The following is a 16,730-nucleotide window of genomic DNA, read 5'->3' as shown; positions in this document are numbered from 1 at the left end:
CTGACCATGTATTTATCTTGCTGTTCCCAATCTGCTCAGTTTAGTCTATGAGGCTATGATCATCCTGTTTCCTCTACCTTTAAAATTTTCTTTCTCCATGGATTATCTCTTATTTTCTTTGCAGCCTACATCAAGACCAACTTCCATAATGAAACTTCCTGAAATCTTACCAGTATACCTTGCTCTAAACAGCCATGTCTGAATAAAAACATATTACTATCAATGACAAACAATAATTTCAGGGTCTCACATTTTATGACACTCTACAGTTTAAAATCACTTACACATTATGTCACTCATATGACATTCAGGTGAAGTAGAGCTACTGTGCAGAACTAATTTTATATCTGCTGACTCTAAGTTTAATAGTTTGCATCACTTCATGTATTTAAGTACTAAGATCTCTTCAAAAAGTTCACAGTTAAAGCTGTACCTCACTACTACTTTTTATAAATACTTTCCCTATATAAGGCCTGTTAAGAAACTGTCAACCAGAAGATGTGTTAGCTACAAGCATAAACTGACCAGTGATAATAAAAATGAACCATCAGCTATCTTGTAATGTCTTGCCGGAGTAATGTGTTCAGAGACCTACCTATCCAGATTCATGCCCAATAGTGGGTTAACATGTAACAGAAATATCCCATTAAAAAAAACATGGAGAAGGGAAAGGTGGAAAGTTTGAAATTATATTTATGCTACATAATCCCTCTAATAGAAATCCCCATCCAAATTGGTTGCAAGTATTATAGATAGAAGGATCCTACATAGAAGGATCCTATACAAAAGACCCTGACTCTCCAAGGAAGACCTGTTCACACTTCAATCAACTCATTGTCCATAGGGTAAACATCTCATAACAGCCTAAAAAGAACTAAACCTCTGCCTACATAGTGTTCCTATTTGTTGGATTTACATGACCAAAAGGCCTGACCTTGAGGAGCCCTATTGGCCTAGGATCAAGGAGTAGGGGGATAGAAGTCTGGGGATGATGAGGAAAGCAGAGTTGTACTCTTTCTTTTTCACTAATGAAATCTTACATAGAAGCTTTGGTTTTAAAGCCTGAATGTTAATTAAATGTTAATTCAATCAATTCCATGCAAGTGAAGGCATACATTAGAAATTTCAGCAAGAGAACTAAAAATTTCCATGTCAACAAAAACCTACCCAGGAGCCATTTCTTCATAGTATTTGGTCCTTATTCTGCTTTATGTTGTTTTTCTAAATTAATGTGCCTGCTTTCTTATATTTCTGATTAGTTTGCGTATTACTCAACAGTAAGTCATGTAGCATATTTCTTTAACATCCCTCGTATTGCTAATGTAAAAGTAGCTTAAAATGTATAAATTTTTAAATGCTTATTTTTTTATACAACTTGGACTACAAGAAGACCATGATAATTTTCATTGTCAAAACCTATTTCTTGGGGCACCTGGGTGGCTCAATCAGTTAAGCATCTGACTCTTGGTTTTGGCTCAGGTCATGATCCTGGGGTTGTGGGATGGAGCCCCATATCAGGATCCACGGTGAGTGCGGAGCTTGCTTAAAATTCTCTCTCTCTCTCTCTCTCTCTCTCTCTCCCTTTGTCACTCCCCCCTCCCCCCCCCCCCCCGCTTACACTCTCTCTCTCCCTAAAAAAAAATTTTAATTAAAAAAACCTATTTCCAAATGCTAATTTGTGATAATTGAGAGACTGATTGGAAAAAGAGAAAATAAGTGGATACCATGTTGAATCCATGTCCCAGTAAAGGGGATAAAGTAAACAATACAGAAAAAAAGAAGAAGAGATAAATCAGGAAGAAGGAAAAATATAAAGAGTAGTTTAGTCAAGCAGAATTGACTACAAAAATAGATGCAGCCAGGTTAAATGTAAATATAAACTGGAAACTGAAGAAAAACTAGGCAAATTATTCATCTTGAAACATGAAAAGTGGATCCAGTTATGTCCAACACACACACATATAGTTGGACTCTGCCAATAAGTTAATAAGGCTTTATAAACTATAGATCTCTGTCAAAAACCTTAGAGACTGTAATGCAGATAAAGACATTATGTATGTAAAAGACATACTTCACTGCCAACATGACTTGGAGTGCAAACACCTAAGAGAATAGGCTTTCCTTGACATTCGTGGGTTAAACTCAAGGTAAAGTCAAGAACGTAAACTGGATGTTTGAGGATCCACAAAAATTCTGACTGAGAGCTCTCATTTATAAGAACATGGATGGACCTAGAAGATATGATGCTAACTGAAATAAGTCAAACAGAGAAAGACAAATACCATATGATTTCACTCATGTGGAATTTAAGAAACTAAACAAAGAAACAAACAAGCAAAAAACAGACTCTTAAAAACAAAACAATCTGGTGGTTGCCAGGGGCATGGGGGTGGGGGATGGGTGAAATAAAGGGGATTAAGACTCTTATCTTGATTAGCAGTAAGCAATGCATAGAATTGCTGAATCATAGTCACTATATTATCTACTTGAAACTAATATAACATTGTGTGTTAATTATACTGCAATAAAAATTTTTTCAAAAAAGCAGGGTTATCAAGGCTGACTCTATCTTTTTACACTCAGTACTTTATTGAATGCTGCTGCCAGTGTGTATAAAAGAATTACCCCTGTGAAATAGAAATTTATGAAAATTTAAAGTAGATGTTAAGGACTGATAAAAGTAGAAGTTTGTATAGTATAGCATGTGTTATAGGGATAAGCTTTTGTACAGGCTTCAAATTTAGTCCTCTTTTGAATATTCACTGGTTCATGAAAAGTGGTTTAGAAAACCATCCAAAGATTCATACAAAAATGAACAGACATTCTGGAGTCTGAAGAAATTTATACTTGAAGATACTCCAGTCAGCAGGGGGTCATGTTGAGCATTCTGCAGACAGAATTGTTTCAAATCTGTAGCTGCCTAGGAAACCTTCACGTGGTTGAGCCTGACTAGGCTACCAGTTAGAACTGTTGAACCATTTTCTTCATGGTGGTGATGGTGGAGGAACCAGACATTGTGCTCCAGAGAGCCAGTAGATTCATCAGTGGTGGACACATAGGTCAGGCAAGGCTGACTCTCTATCAAAGGAAGCCAATGACTTCAACAACACAAAACTATCCATGGTTCTGAATTTCCAGCCTCTACACCTGATTCACCAAGGATGATTAATTGGGGAGCTAGAAATGAAAAGACTGAATTTCAGAAGTTAACAAATAAATAAATATGACTACTTGTGAGAATTTACGTATGAATGTGCTCAAAGCTTAAATAGAAAATACAGGTAGGCATACAGTAAAATAAGCTCCTCCTATATCAAAAGGCAATAATTTCACTATAGAATTTTGGGGGTTAGCAAAATTTTTCTGAGCAGAGGGATACCAAGATGGAGGTAGTACTTAAGAATTTTAATTTATGTTGGTATAGAGTGAAAATTGTGCAAATTATGTTTTAAATCACTGAATCCATAACAACATAATCCAATTTCATTAGGACCTTTGTCAATGCTTTGTCCCTAATGACTCAATAATAACCAGAAAGAATATAAATGCTGGACTTTAGATATAAGACATTTCAATTGTCTTCATGCAGCGGAATTAGTGTAAATTGAGCTTTCCTTGGAATTCATACACAAATGTTAAGTTTCCAAATGATTCATTTTAATGATATTAATACCTATGAGTTCACAGATCACATATGACCAAAGATATTTATACTTAAAGATATAGAAGTTACTCACATTGGTTATATGGGATTATTACAAAATTCTCAAGGGTGTATTGACTGATACAAAGATTAATAAGAGCAAAGACAAATAGATATAAATCAGATGCACACACAATGTTCCTTATAAATGAAATAAGTAAACTACTTTTTAAACCATTATTTTTATCTTTTCTTATCTAAATTTAGATAAACATCAAGATATTTTTGGTAAGGTTAAGAAACAATGATCACAAATATCTCTGAAATAAACTCTATTTATCTTCTAGTGACATATTTCCCTTAGCAATGGAATACTCTCTTTGGGGGGAGACTCTCAATTTAACAAAATTTTCTTTTCTCATTTAAAATTGAATACTAACTCAACTAATCTGGACACTAGGGATGATGTGATGTCTTTAATTTTTTCATATAATGATATGTATGTGTGGTAAGAAATACATCTTTGCTAAACTTCAAGTTTTGTTTCAGAAGATAAAAGTTTATTTGGGCACTGTTCCCAGAAGTTCCTTTGGGGGAAAATGACACATTTCAAAATTGCTGAGTTCCAATTGCATTTGGTTAAAATAATAACTTTGGAATAATAATTTTTTGTGTCTCTGTTTAAAGAACTGTCCTGTGTACCTGAGTTCAGATTTCAGAAATGGCAAAGTATGTGGACTCCAGGATGTAGAAAGTCATAGCTAATAATAAGCTTAAGTGTTGAATTGTAACATCAACCAAACATACTCACATGTCTTTCTTTATTTGAGTTTAGGAACAGTGCTCTCCTCATCAAAAATAATGAAAACCAGATACCTCGGTAGCACAGCTGGGTTTAGGACAAACATGACACTAAAAAATATCTACTTCTATCCTGAAGCAGAAAATGATGTCTTCTTAAAAATAAAATCCTCTTATGGCAGCAAGATATACAATTATATTGTAGTGTTAGTTGCTACATCCACTTCCATAAGTAAATTAAGAGAGACAGAAATGATCCCAGAAGAAATATAAGGACTGAGTCTGGTAGGGCTGAAGGATGTAATTGTCTTTCCACATGACACTAACATTTTTCACAGAAAAGACAATATTGAAATATTTGCCCATGATAAACAATGTTAGTTAGAATTCAGTGGTTGACAAAATATCAGTTTTAAAAGTTGCATATAGAGTCAGGGCACCTGGGTGGCTCAGTGGGTTAAGCATCCAACTCTTGGTTTTTGCTTAGGTCATGATCTCACAGTTCATGGGTTTGAGCCCCACATCCGGCTCTGTGCTGACATGTGGAGCCTGCTTGAGATTCTCTCTCTCTCTGCCTCTCCCCTGCTTATGCTCTCTTTCTCTCTCAAAATAAATAAATATTTTTTTTTAAAGTTGCATATATAGTCAAACATTTCCTAGCGAAGGTATAAGTAGGATGTTAGGAACACTCTTGAAGGCTTTTACTCTCCAGATATAAAAGCCACTTAGAATGTATTATAAAACTTTGAATTCTTAACATTTTCCAAATAAAACAAAAATGGCAAAGCATTAGATTCATTTTTATGCCCACTTAGTCAAAATTCAGTAAAAAATCTATTCTCCATTGCCAAGAGAAAGATGTTGAGGAAAAGGAGTGCATAAGTCATGATGTTTTAATGAAGTGTTTGCTCCTGGGAATTTTTTCTTTTTTTTTAAAGGGATATCTGAGGATTAAAGGGTTAGATCAAACTCATAGTACTAACAGTGTTTAGCTTTTCTGTTAGGGATTCTGGTCTAACATTAGTGATGTTGTTTTCAATGGAAAATTAAGTTATTACTGACATTAAAGAGAAAAATATAACACTTTAAAAGAGTTCAAGTATTCTGTTTGAAATAATGCCAAAATAATTACATTCTATACATCTGTATCTAAAGCACACAATACAATCAAAATATTAACTGTAAATGTCAATAACTCATTCAAAGATTTTTTTCCCCAAACTCAACGTCAACACCAATTCTTATTCAAAATACAGACTGCACATGAAGATCATTTTTAAATGCCTATCTGTTCAACTTTACTATTTTCAAAATAAAGAACATATACCTTGTTTCAAACAAAATTTGGCTTTCATTATTTTATAGCTGTGAAAAACTAATTTCAGTTGTTTCTTTTCTTTTTCATTTGTACTACAGGTCTTTGAAATATATTTTTTCAACCTTTCTAATAGCTAGAATATCTACAAAAGATCAATAAATATCAGATTGGAAACCCTGTCAGTACAGGCTAAAAATATCCTATACTTTCATCTTCCTAGTAAGCCCTAGTATGACAGAAAAATCTATTTCTTAGTGAAATTCTAAATGAAGATATTTTTATAACTACTCACATTAGAATCAATTAGAACACATTATGTTTGGAGTAAAATTTGGTATAAGTGAAATTGTCATGAACATTATGATAGTTGAACAGTCTTTGATGTGCCTTACCATTAAGGAAATACAAAATGAGTAAGACATAGTCACTACTCTCAAGGTGTTTAAAATATTCTAAAGACATACAGAAGTACAAATAACTTTTAAAAAATAAAGTTAATTTCATTACAGGGTATTTTTACTTGACGTGGCCAAACATTTTAGACCTGGAAATAGCAAGATTTCTTTGTGTTCCTAAATATTCAGATACAGTTCTTTCTTTTTTTTTTTCAGATACATTTCAAACATATCTAGGAGTGAAGTAAAATAGTGGTCATCAGTTTTGTATTCTGACATCATTTCTAAATTATTTAAAAAAAAACAAGGAAAATTTTTATATAGGTTTATTCTTTTTTTCTTCACCACTATTCTCCTCAAATAAGACAATAATTCTAATGGGAACACATTACTAAACAAAAGTTCATTTACTATATTATTGTTTATTCCCTTTTATTTGCATTTTAGTTTATAAATATGAACTTTGACTTTTGGAACATTTCTTGAAATCACTTAAGTAAAATCATGCTAAGAGATTTTAGTCTTCAACCAACGTATTCATGACCATCCAAATGATAATGCTAATAAAAACTAGCAATGTGTCAACTAGATAAACCCATTAAAAATGAATACCATATGAATACTGTGTTATCTATATATCCACATTGCTGAACCTGGATTACCTAAAGCTTTTTTTTAAAATCCTGCACCCCCTTTTTTAGTAAGAGTGAGCAGGGGAGGAGCAAAAGGAGAAGGAATCTCAAGCAGGCTCCACACCCAGCACAGAGCAGGACAGAGGGACTTGATCTCAGGACCATGAGATAATGACCTGAGCTGAAATCAAGAGTTCCCACACTTAATCAACTGAGCCACCCAGGTGCCCCTGAAAGCTTTTGAATTAGACTTCTTGAACTGGATAAAAGTTAGAGGTTTTTTCCTCCTCATTTTCACCACAAGATGACTTTGTAACTGAACGCGAAATTGTTACTTTTTTTTTATTTTTTATTTTTTATTTTTTATTTTTTTTTTTTATTTTTTAATATATGAAATTTACTGTCAAATTGGTTTCCATACAACACCCAGTGCTCATCCCAAAAGGTGCCCTCCTCAATACCCATCACCCACCCTCCCCTCCCTCCCACCCCCCATCAACCCTCAGTTCGTTCTCAGTTTTTAGCAGTCTCTTATGCTTTGGCTCTCTCCCACTCTAACCTCTTTTTTTTTTTTTTTTCCCTTCCCCTCCCCCATGGGTTTCTGTTATGTTTCTCAGGATCCACATAAGAGTGAAACCATATGGTATCTGTCTTTCTCTGTATGGCTTATTTCACTTAGCATCACACTCTCCAGTTCCATCCATGTTGCTACAAAAGGCCATATTTCATTTTTTCTCATTGCCACGTAGTATTCCATTGTGTATATAAACCACAATTTCTTTATCCATTCATCAGTTGATGGACATTTAGGCTCTTTCCATAATTTGGCTATTGTTGAGAGTGCCGCTATAAACATTGGGGTACAGGTGCCCCTATGCATCAGTACTCCTGTATCCCTTGGATAAATTCCTAGCAGTGCTATTGCTGGGTCATAGGCTAGGTGTATTTTTAATTTTCTGAGGAACCTCCACACTGCTTTCCAGAGCGGCTGCACCAATTTGCATTCCCACCAACAGTGCAAGAGGGTTCCTGTTTCTCCACATCCTCTCCAGCATCTATAGTCTCCTGATTTCTTCATTTTGGCCACTCTGACTGGCGTGAGGTGGTATCTGAGTGTGGTTTTGATTTGTATTTCCCTGATAAGGAGCGACGTTGAACATCTTTTCATGTGCCTGTTGGCCATCCGGATGTCTTCTTTAGAGAAGTGTCTATTCATGTTTTCTGCCCATTTCTTCACTGGGTTATTTGTTTTTCGGGTGTGGAGTTTGATGAGCTCTTTATAGATTTTGGATACTAGCCCTTTGTCCGATGTGTCATTTGCAAATATCTTTTCCCATTCCGTTGGTTGCCTTTTAGTTTTGTTGGTTGTTTCCTTTGCTGTGCAGAAGCTTTTTATCTTCATAAGGTCCCAGTAATTCACTTTTGCTTTTAATTCCCTTGCCTTTGGGGATGTGCCGAGTAAGAGATTGCTACGGCTGAGGTCAGAGAGGTCTTTTCCTGCTTTCTCCTCTAGGGTTTTGATGGTTTCCTGTCTCACATTCAGGTCCTTTATCCATTTTGAGTTTATTTTTGTGAATGGTGTGAGAAAGTGGTCTAGTTTCATCCTTCTGCATGTTGCTGTCCAGTTCTCCCAGCACCATTTGTTAAAGAGACTGTCTTTTTTCCATTGGATGTTCTTTCCTGCTTTGTCAAAGATGAGTTGGCCATACGTTTGTGGGTCTAGTTCTGGGGTTTCTATTCTATTCCATTGGTCTATGTGTCTGTTTTTATGCCAATACCATGCTGTCTTGATGATGACAGCTTTGTAGTAGAGGCTAAAGTCTGGGATTGTGATGCCTCCTGCTTTGGTCTTCTTCTTCAAAATTACTTTGGCTATTCGGGGCCTTTTGTGGTTCCATATGAATTTTAGGATTGCTTGTTCTAGTTTCGAGAAGAATGCTGGTGCAATTTTGATTGGGATTGCATTGAATGTGTAGATAGCTTTGGGTAGTATTGACATTTTGACAATATTTATTCTTCCAATCCATGAGCAGGGAATGTCTTTCCATTTCTTTATATCTTCTTCAATTACCTGCATAAGCTTTCTATAGTTTTCAGCATACAAATCTTTTACATCTTTGGTTAGATTTATTCCTAGGTATTTTATGCTTCTTGGTGCAATTGTGAATGGGATCAGTTTCTTCATTTGTCTTTCTGTTGCTTCATTGTTAGTGTATAAGAATGCAACTGATTTCTGCACATTGATTTTGTATCCTGCAACTTTGCTGAATTCATGTATCAGTTCTAGCAGACTTTTGGTGGAGTCTATCGGATTTTCCATGTATAATATCATGTCATCTGCAAAAAGCGAAAGCTTGACTTCATCTTTGCCAATTTTGATGCCTTTGATTTCCTTTTGGTGTCTGATTGCTGATGCTAGAACTTCCAGCACTATATTAAACAACAGCGGTGACAGTGGGCATCCCTGTCGTGTCCTGATCTCAGGGAAAAAGCTCTCAGTTTTTCCCCGTTGAGGATGATGTTAGCTGTGGGCTTTTCATAAATGGCCTTTATGATCTTTAAGTATATTCCTTCTATCCCGACTTTCTCAAGGGTTTTTATTAAGAAAGGGTGCTGGATTTTGTCAAAGGCCTTTTCTGCATCGATTGACAGGATCATATGGTTCTTCTCTTTTTTTTTGTTAATGTGATGTATCACGTTGATCGATTTGCGAATGTTGAACCAGCCCTGCATCCCAGGAATGAATCCCACTTGATCATGGTGAATAATTCTTTTTATATGCTGTTGAATTCGATTTCCTAGTATCTTATTAAGAATTTTTGCATCCATATTCATCAGGGATATTGGCCTGTAGTTCTCTTTTTTTACTGGGTCTCTGTCTGGTTTAGGAATCAAAGTAATACTGGCTTCATAGAATGAGTCTGGAAGTTTTCCTTCCCTTTCTATTTCTTGGAATAGCTTGAGAAGGATAGGTATTATCTCTGCTTTAAATGTCTGGTAGAACTCCCCTGGGAAGCCATCTGGTCCTGGACTCTTATTTGTTGGGAGATTTTTGATAACTGATTCAATTTCTTCGCTGGTTATGAGTCTGTTCAAGCTTTCTATTTCCTCCTGATTGAGTTTTGGAAGAGTGTGGGTGTTTAGAAATTTGTCCATTTCTTCCAGTTGTCCAATTTGCTGGCATATAATTTTTCATAGTATTCCCTGATAATTGTTTGTGTCTCTGAGGGATTGGTTGTAATCATTCCATTTTCATTCATGATTTTATCTATTTGGGTCATCTCCCTTTTCTTTTTGAGAAGCCTGGCTAGAGGTTTGTCAATTTTGTTTATTTTTTCAAAAAATCAACTCTTGGTTTCGTTGATCTGCTCTACAGTTTTTTTAGATTCTATATTGTTTATTTCTGCTCTGATCTTTATTATTTCTCTTCTTCTGCTGGGTTTAGGCTGCCTTTGCTGTTCTGCTTCTATTTCCTTTAGGTGTGCTGTTAGATTTTGTATTTGGGATTTTTCTTGTTTCTTGAGATAGGCCTGGATTGCGATGTATTTTCCTCTCAGGACTGCCTTCGCTGCATCCCAAAGCGTTTGGATTGTTGTATTTTCATTTTCGTTTGTTTCCATATATATTTTAATTTCTTCTCTAATTGCCTGGTTGACCCACTCATTCGTTAGTAGGGTGTTCTTTAACCTCCATGCTTTTGGAGGTTTTCCAGACTTTTTCCTGTGGTTGATTTCAAGCTTCATAGCATTGTGGTCTGAAAGTATGCATGGTATAATTTCAATTCTTGTAAACTTATGAAGGGCTGTTTTGTGACCCAGTATATGATCTATCTTGGAGAATGTTCCATGTGCACTGGAGAAGAAAGTATATTCTGTTGCTTTGGGATGCAGAGTTCTAAATATATCTGTCAAGGCCATCTGATCCAATGTATCATTCAGGGCCCTTGTTTCTTTATTGACTGTGTGTCTAGATGATCTATCCATTTCTGTAAGTGGGGTGTTAAAGTCCCCTGCAATGACCACATTCTTATCAATAAGGTTGCTTATGTTTATGAGTAATTGTTTTATATATCTGGGGGCTCGGGTATTTGGCGCATAGACATTTATAATCGTTAGCTCTTCCTGGTGGATAGACCCTGTGATTATTATATAATGCCCTTCTTCATCTCTTGTTACAGCCTTTAATTTAAAGTCTAGTTTGTCTGATATAAGTATGGCTACTCCAGCTTTCTTTTGGCTTCCAGGAGCATGATAAATAGTTCTCCATCCCCTCACTCTCAATCTAAAGGTGTCCTCAGATCTAAAATGAGTCTCTTGTAGACAGCAAATAGATGGGTCTTGTTTTTTTATCCATTCTGATACCCTATGTCTTTTAGTTGGCGCATTTAATCCATTTACATTCAGTGTTATTATAGAAAGATATGGGTTTATAGTCATTGTGATGTCTGTATGTTTTATGCTTGTAGTGATGTCTCTGGTACTTTGTCTCACAGGATCCCCCTTAGGATCTCTTGTAGGGCTGGTTTAGTGGTGACAAATTCCTTCAGTTTTTGTTTGTTTGGGAAAACCTTTATCTCTCCTTCTATTCTAAATGACAGACTTGCTGGATAAAGGATTCTCGGCTGCATATTTTTTCTGTTTAGCACACTGTAGATATCGTGCCAAGCCTTTCTGGCCTGCCAAGTTTCAAAGGAGAGATCAGTCACGAGTCTTATAGGTCTCCCTTTATATGTGAGGGCACATTTATCCCTTGCTGCTTTCAGAATTTTCTCTTTATCCTTGTATTTTGCCAGTTTCACTACGATATGTCGCGCAGAAGATCGATTCAAGTTACGTCTGAAGGGAGTTCTCTGTGCCTCTTGGATTTCAATGCCTTTTTCCTTCCCCAGTTCAGGGAAGTTCTCAGCTATAATTTGTTCAAGTACCCCTTCAGCACCTTTCCCTCTCTCTTCCTCCTCTGGGATACCAATTATGCGTATATTATTTTTTTTTAGTGTATCACTTAGTTCTCTAATTTTCCCCTCATACTCCTGGATTTTTTTATCTCTCTTTCTTTCAGCTTCCTCTTTCTCCATAACTTTATCTTCTAGTTCACCTATTCTCTCCTCTGCCTCTTCAAGCCGAGCCATCGTGGTTTCCATTTTGTTTTGCATTTCGTTTAAAGCGTTTTTCAACTCCTCGTGACTGTTCCTTAGTCCCTCGATCTTTGTGGCAAGAGATTCTCTGCTGTCCTGTATACTGTTTTCAAGCCCAGCGATTAATTTTATGACTATTATTCTAAATTCACTTTCTGTTATATTATTTAAATCCTTTTTGATCAGTTCATTAGCTGTTGTTATTTCCTGGAGATTCTTCTGAGGGGAATTCTTCCGTTTGGTCATTTTGGAGAGTCCCTGGCGTGGTGAGGACCTGCAGTGCACTTCCCCTGTGCTGTGGTGTATAACTGGAGTTAGTGGGCGGGGCCGCAGTCCGACCCGATGTCTGCCCCCAGCCCACTGCTGGGGCCACAGTCAGACTGGTGTGTGCCTTCTCTTCCCCTCTCCTAGGGGCGGGATTCACTGTGGGGTGGCGTGGCTTGTCTGGGCTACTTGCACACTGCCAGGCTTGTGTTGCTGGGGATCTGGCGTATTAGCTGGGGTGGGTAGGCAAGGTGCACGGGGGCTGGAGGGGCAGGCTTAGCTCGCTTCTCCTTAGGTGATCCACTTCAGGAGGAGCCCTGTGGCAGCGGGAGGGAGTCAGATCCGCTGCCGGAGGTTTGGCTCCGCAGAAGCACAGAGTTGGGTGTTTGCGCGGAGCAAGCAAGTTCCCTGGCAGGAACTGGTTCCCTTTGGGATTTTGGCTGGGGGATGGGCGGGGGAGATGGTGCTGGCGCCTTTGTTCCCCGCCAAGCTGAGCTCTGCCGTCCGGGGGCTCAGCAGCTCTCCCTCCCTTTGTCCTCCAGCCTTCCCTATTTCCGAGCAGAGCTGTTAACTTATGACCTCCCAGACGCTAAGTCGCGCTTGCTGTCGGAACACAGTCTGTCCGGCCCCTCCGCTTTTGCCAGCCAGACTCGGGGGCTCTGCTTGGCCGGCGAGCCGCCCCTCCGCCCCGGCTCCCTCCCGCCAGTCCGTGGAGCGGGCACCGCCTCGCCGCCCTTCCTACCCTCTTCCGTGGGCCTCTAGTCTGCGCTTGACTCCGGAGACTCCCTTCTGCTAATCCTCTGGCGGTTTTCTGGGTTCTTTAGGCAGGTGTAGGTGGAATCTAAGTGATCGGCAGGACGCGCTGTGAGCCCCGCGTCCTCCTACGCCGCCATCTTCCCTCTCTCCCTCGAAATTGTTACTTTATTTAGAGCAAAATGAGCCCATTTTTCCTGACTTTACTTTTGATTTTATACAGTAAATAACTTTTCTTTACTGAAACTCTGCACATATTTTTGCTAAATAATCAGAAGTTAAAACATTGAGCAATTAACATGTGGCAGAGATTGTGAATTGTCTCAATGAATTCTTAAAACCTGCCTATATATAGGTAGCATTTCACTCCCCATTCTAAATGTAAAGGAACTGAAAGCAAGACTAGGTGGTAACATTCCTAAAGTTCAAGCTAACAAATGGCGTATTCAGGATTGGAATCCAAGCCATCTGAGAGCTGAGACAACACTCTTAGTCACTATTATATGACAGTTTCCAAAGGACATAAACATGACTTTAATTTAACAAATATTAACTACTTGCCAACATGCCATATGGGAACAGGCCTTGCTCATATATCATCAGGTATTGCCCACCTTGTATATACAATTGCTACAGAATCTAACCCATCCAGGTAAGTTGGTAAAAGATTACTTGGAATATCATTTAAAATTTTTTAGTTATGAAAAACAGAATCTACACACTAAAATCTATATTTTGTAATTTTTATACTATATATCTTAAATGCATATAGATAGACATAATAAAATTTTAAAAATCACACATATAAAATACAGTTGTTAGAGAAGAAACAACACACACACACACACACACACACACACACACACACACACAGTAATATAAAAAATAATAGGCCATGATTCTGTTCTGAATCACATATCCCCCACCACTGACCAGAGAAGCTTATAAAATGTCTGCTCCATGTTGGAGATTTCTCTGTGACAGCTGTTTCTACACTACGCCCTGGCCCACTTTTAGTATAGCACCCCAGTCCATGGCTCATTGTCATCTCTGCCAGTTCAGATCTTATTATTCAGTTGTATCAGGCCTCCAACTCTAACTTCAGTGCGGTATCTTTCCACACCTTTGTAACTGCTCAAAATTAAATCTTTAAATAAAGACCTCAAGTACTTCTATTCCTATTTGAAGATTCATACCAATGAAATAACCTTCAAAAGTGTGACTATTTTTCAACTCAAGTCTTGAAAAATACTTACTATGAAAATATTTTTTCTGGGTACACCTGCGGTGAAAAGGTTTTTATAAATCTTCCAGATTGGGATGTAACAGAACAAATTCCAGATTGAATACTACCTGAGAGTTCCTCAGCACTCTCAACTCAAGTGCCACGACAATCTAGTTGCTATAATTACTTGTGAGGCTTGCCACACATAATATGTTGTTTACAGCAATGAAAGTTCTAAGAGTGTCCTTCCCTGACCATTCCAGCTACAGCCCTTTCTTTCATTGAGTTTCTAATTTCTAAAGGGTATATATTTGCTTGGTTTTTGTGCACCTCACTCCACTGGAGTGTGTTATTCTTACACTCCTAGGGCTTCACACAGTGCCCATTCTCTAACACTGCTCAGAGAATATACAAGGAATGAGTAAATCTTGCCCCATATGGTTATATCTACCACAGTGAAAATACAGTTATATTTTTGAAATGCCAATCAAATCCTATGATTTATCTTAAACTTTTCAATGGCCACCTACTTTCTAAGGTAGAAGCCTAAACCTTGGAAAATCTTTGACTACTGGGCCTATTCCAATCTCCAGCCTCCTTTTCTTCCATCTCTGCACTCAAATTTCTGCTCCATGAGTCCAGAAATACTGGAAGTTCCCCTAATGCTTCAAACTTCCGTATCTTCTCAGATTTTGGACATGCCATTTCACACAACTTAAAAACTCTGCTCTCCATCCAATCCTTAGCCCCTGATAAGTGACTAGCAAGACTACTCCTTCTTTCAGGGGTTATTCAAGGGTTCTGTATACTTTTTCAAGGATGTCTCTCCTAATACTTCTCAATACAATTAGGTTTTCCTTTGCCTGTGCTTTTGCTGTATTATGTCCACACCCACATTATAGCATTATTTTATTGTACTCATTATTTACTTTAGCTTCTGATTTTCTATCAGACTAAAATTATGACTATATAATCATTTTATAGTCAGGAATTACAGGTTTCATCTATGTGTTATCAGTATCTAACAGCGCGCCTATATTAAAAGAGGAGGGCACTTGTTGGGATGAGCACTGGGTGTTGTATGTAAATGATGAATCACAGAAATCTACCCCCGAAACCAAGAGCACACTGTGTACACTGTACGTTAGCTAACTTGACAATAAAACATATTTAAAGAGAGAGAGAGAGAGAGAGAGAGAGATCTTCTATAGAGATAAAGTGAATGACTGGAAGAATGGAGGTCTCACTATTATTTAATTAATATCCATGTTAGGATGGCTGAAAAATCTTTCCATACTTTGTGTGTGTGTGTGTGTGTGTGTGTGTGTGTGTGTGTGTATTTGTTTGTGGTTTTGTTTTGTTTCGTTTTTTTCTCTGCAGGATGGAAATAAACTCAACCTAACTCAGAGTATTATTCTAAGTGGATATAAACATACCCGCTAAACTGAATGTTCTACAAATGATTCTTCAAGACATTTACATATTAAAGGCGATTTATAGGCATGAATTCTAAATCAGAGAGCTTACAAACAGTATGATTTTAAGTTGTTCATCACACTGCACAAGAGAGAGAAGATTCTTTTTTTTTTCCAGGAAGCATGTTACAAAGACTATGAAGGCTTACCATATCTCACCATTCTTGGTTCTATGCTAGGGAACTGCCATATAGTGATACTTCAGTTAGAAAATCTTTTGGGACAGAATCTAAGACAGATTCACCATATACTAAAGGCCCCTTTAATAACTGATACTAAAGACTCATTGAATTTTAAAGCTGGAGGTTGCTATGAGAGAATAACAAGTTTCAAGTATATATATATATATATATATATATATATATATATATATATATATATTTGTCATAAGGCAATTCAGAATTTTAAGAAAAAAAACAAAGATAACTATAACGTCTTTATCTGGTTCAGGAGTGATGAATATAAATACCCTGAAGTAAACGTTGAGAATTAACTGAGTATTTCAAGGTCTTTATCACCACTACCAGCTCATCTACATAAAGATGACTTTGTGGCAACACATTTCTCCATTATTTCTATAACAAAATGACTGCAAAGAGGGAAATGACACTGACTGCATTTTTGAACTGTGTAGCACAAACATGAAAGTATAATAGATTTTCATAGCACTTAAAAGACATTTCTCTTCGTGCTAAAAGCAAAGTTCAGAAAAAAATATTTTTCCTGGGGAAAAAAACGTACTCAAAATCCCACCATTCAGTAATAATCTCCCCTTAATGTTAGATTTTCATTTTTAATAAATGCTGTTGAAGAGCTAATGATGAATAACAATGCTAATAATGAACAGCCTAATCAAAATGCCAGTCCCTTTCTCCAGCTCAGACATTAAGAGAAATGAAAATTTTCCATTAGTACCTTCAGAGAAGACAATATTACACTGTTTCTAGAAAACTTTGATTTTAGAAACAAAATTAAAAACATATGTAGAATGTTTCCTATTCTAGAAGGTCCTCTGAAATAATACATAAAAGTCTTTTTTTTTAATTAGATGAAAAGTAATGTTATTTGTTGTCCTGCCTTTAGTCAAATT

General features: G+C 37.0%; 1 long non-coding RNA gene and 1 pseudogene across 1 annotated transcript in view; both read right to left on the bottom strand.

Moving 5' to 3' along the window:
• The window catches only part of LOC132679404 (uncharacterized), a 556,619-nt gene that overhangs the window by 363,395 nt on the left and 176,494 nt on the right, over window positions 1-16,730 (bottom strand). The window lies entirely within an intron of this gene.
• LOC132679402 (guanine nucleotide-binding protein G(I)/G(S)/G(O) subunit gamma-5 pseudogene) lies at window positions 2,569-3,015 on the bottom strand (annotated as a pseudogene).

The sequence above is a fragment of the Panthera onca genome, chromosome A2 (genome assembly GCF_046562875.1).
Source record: "Panthera onca isolate mPanOnc1 chromosome A2, mPanOnc1 haplotype 2, whole genome shotgun sequence".
Taxonomy (NCBI): Eukaryota; Metazoa; Chordata; class Mammalia; order Carnivora; family Felidae; genus Panthera; species Panthera onca.
Note: the sequence above shows the minus strand (reverse complement) of the source record. Positions and strands in the feature narration are given on the sequence as shown.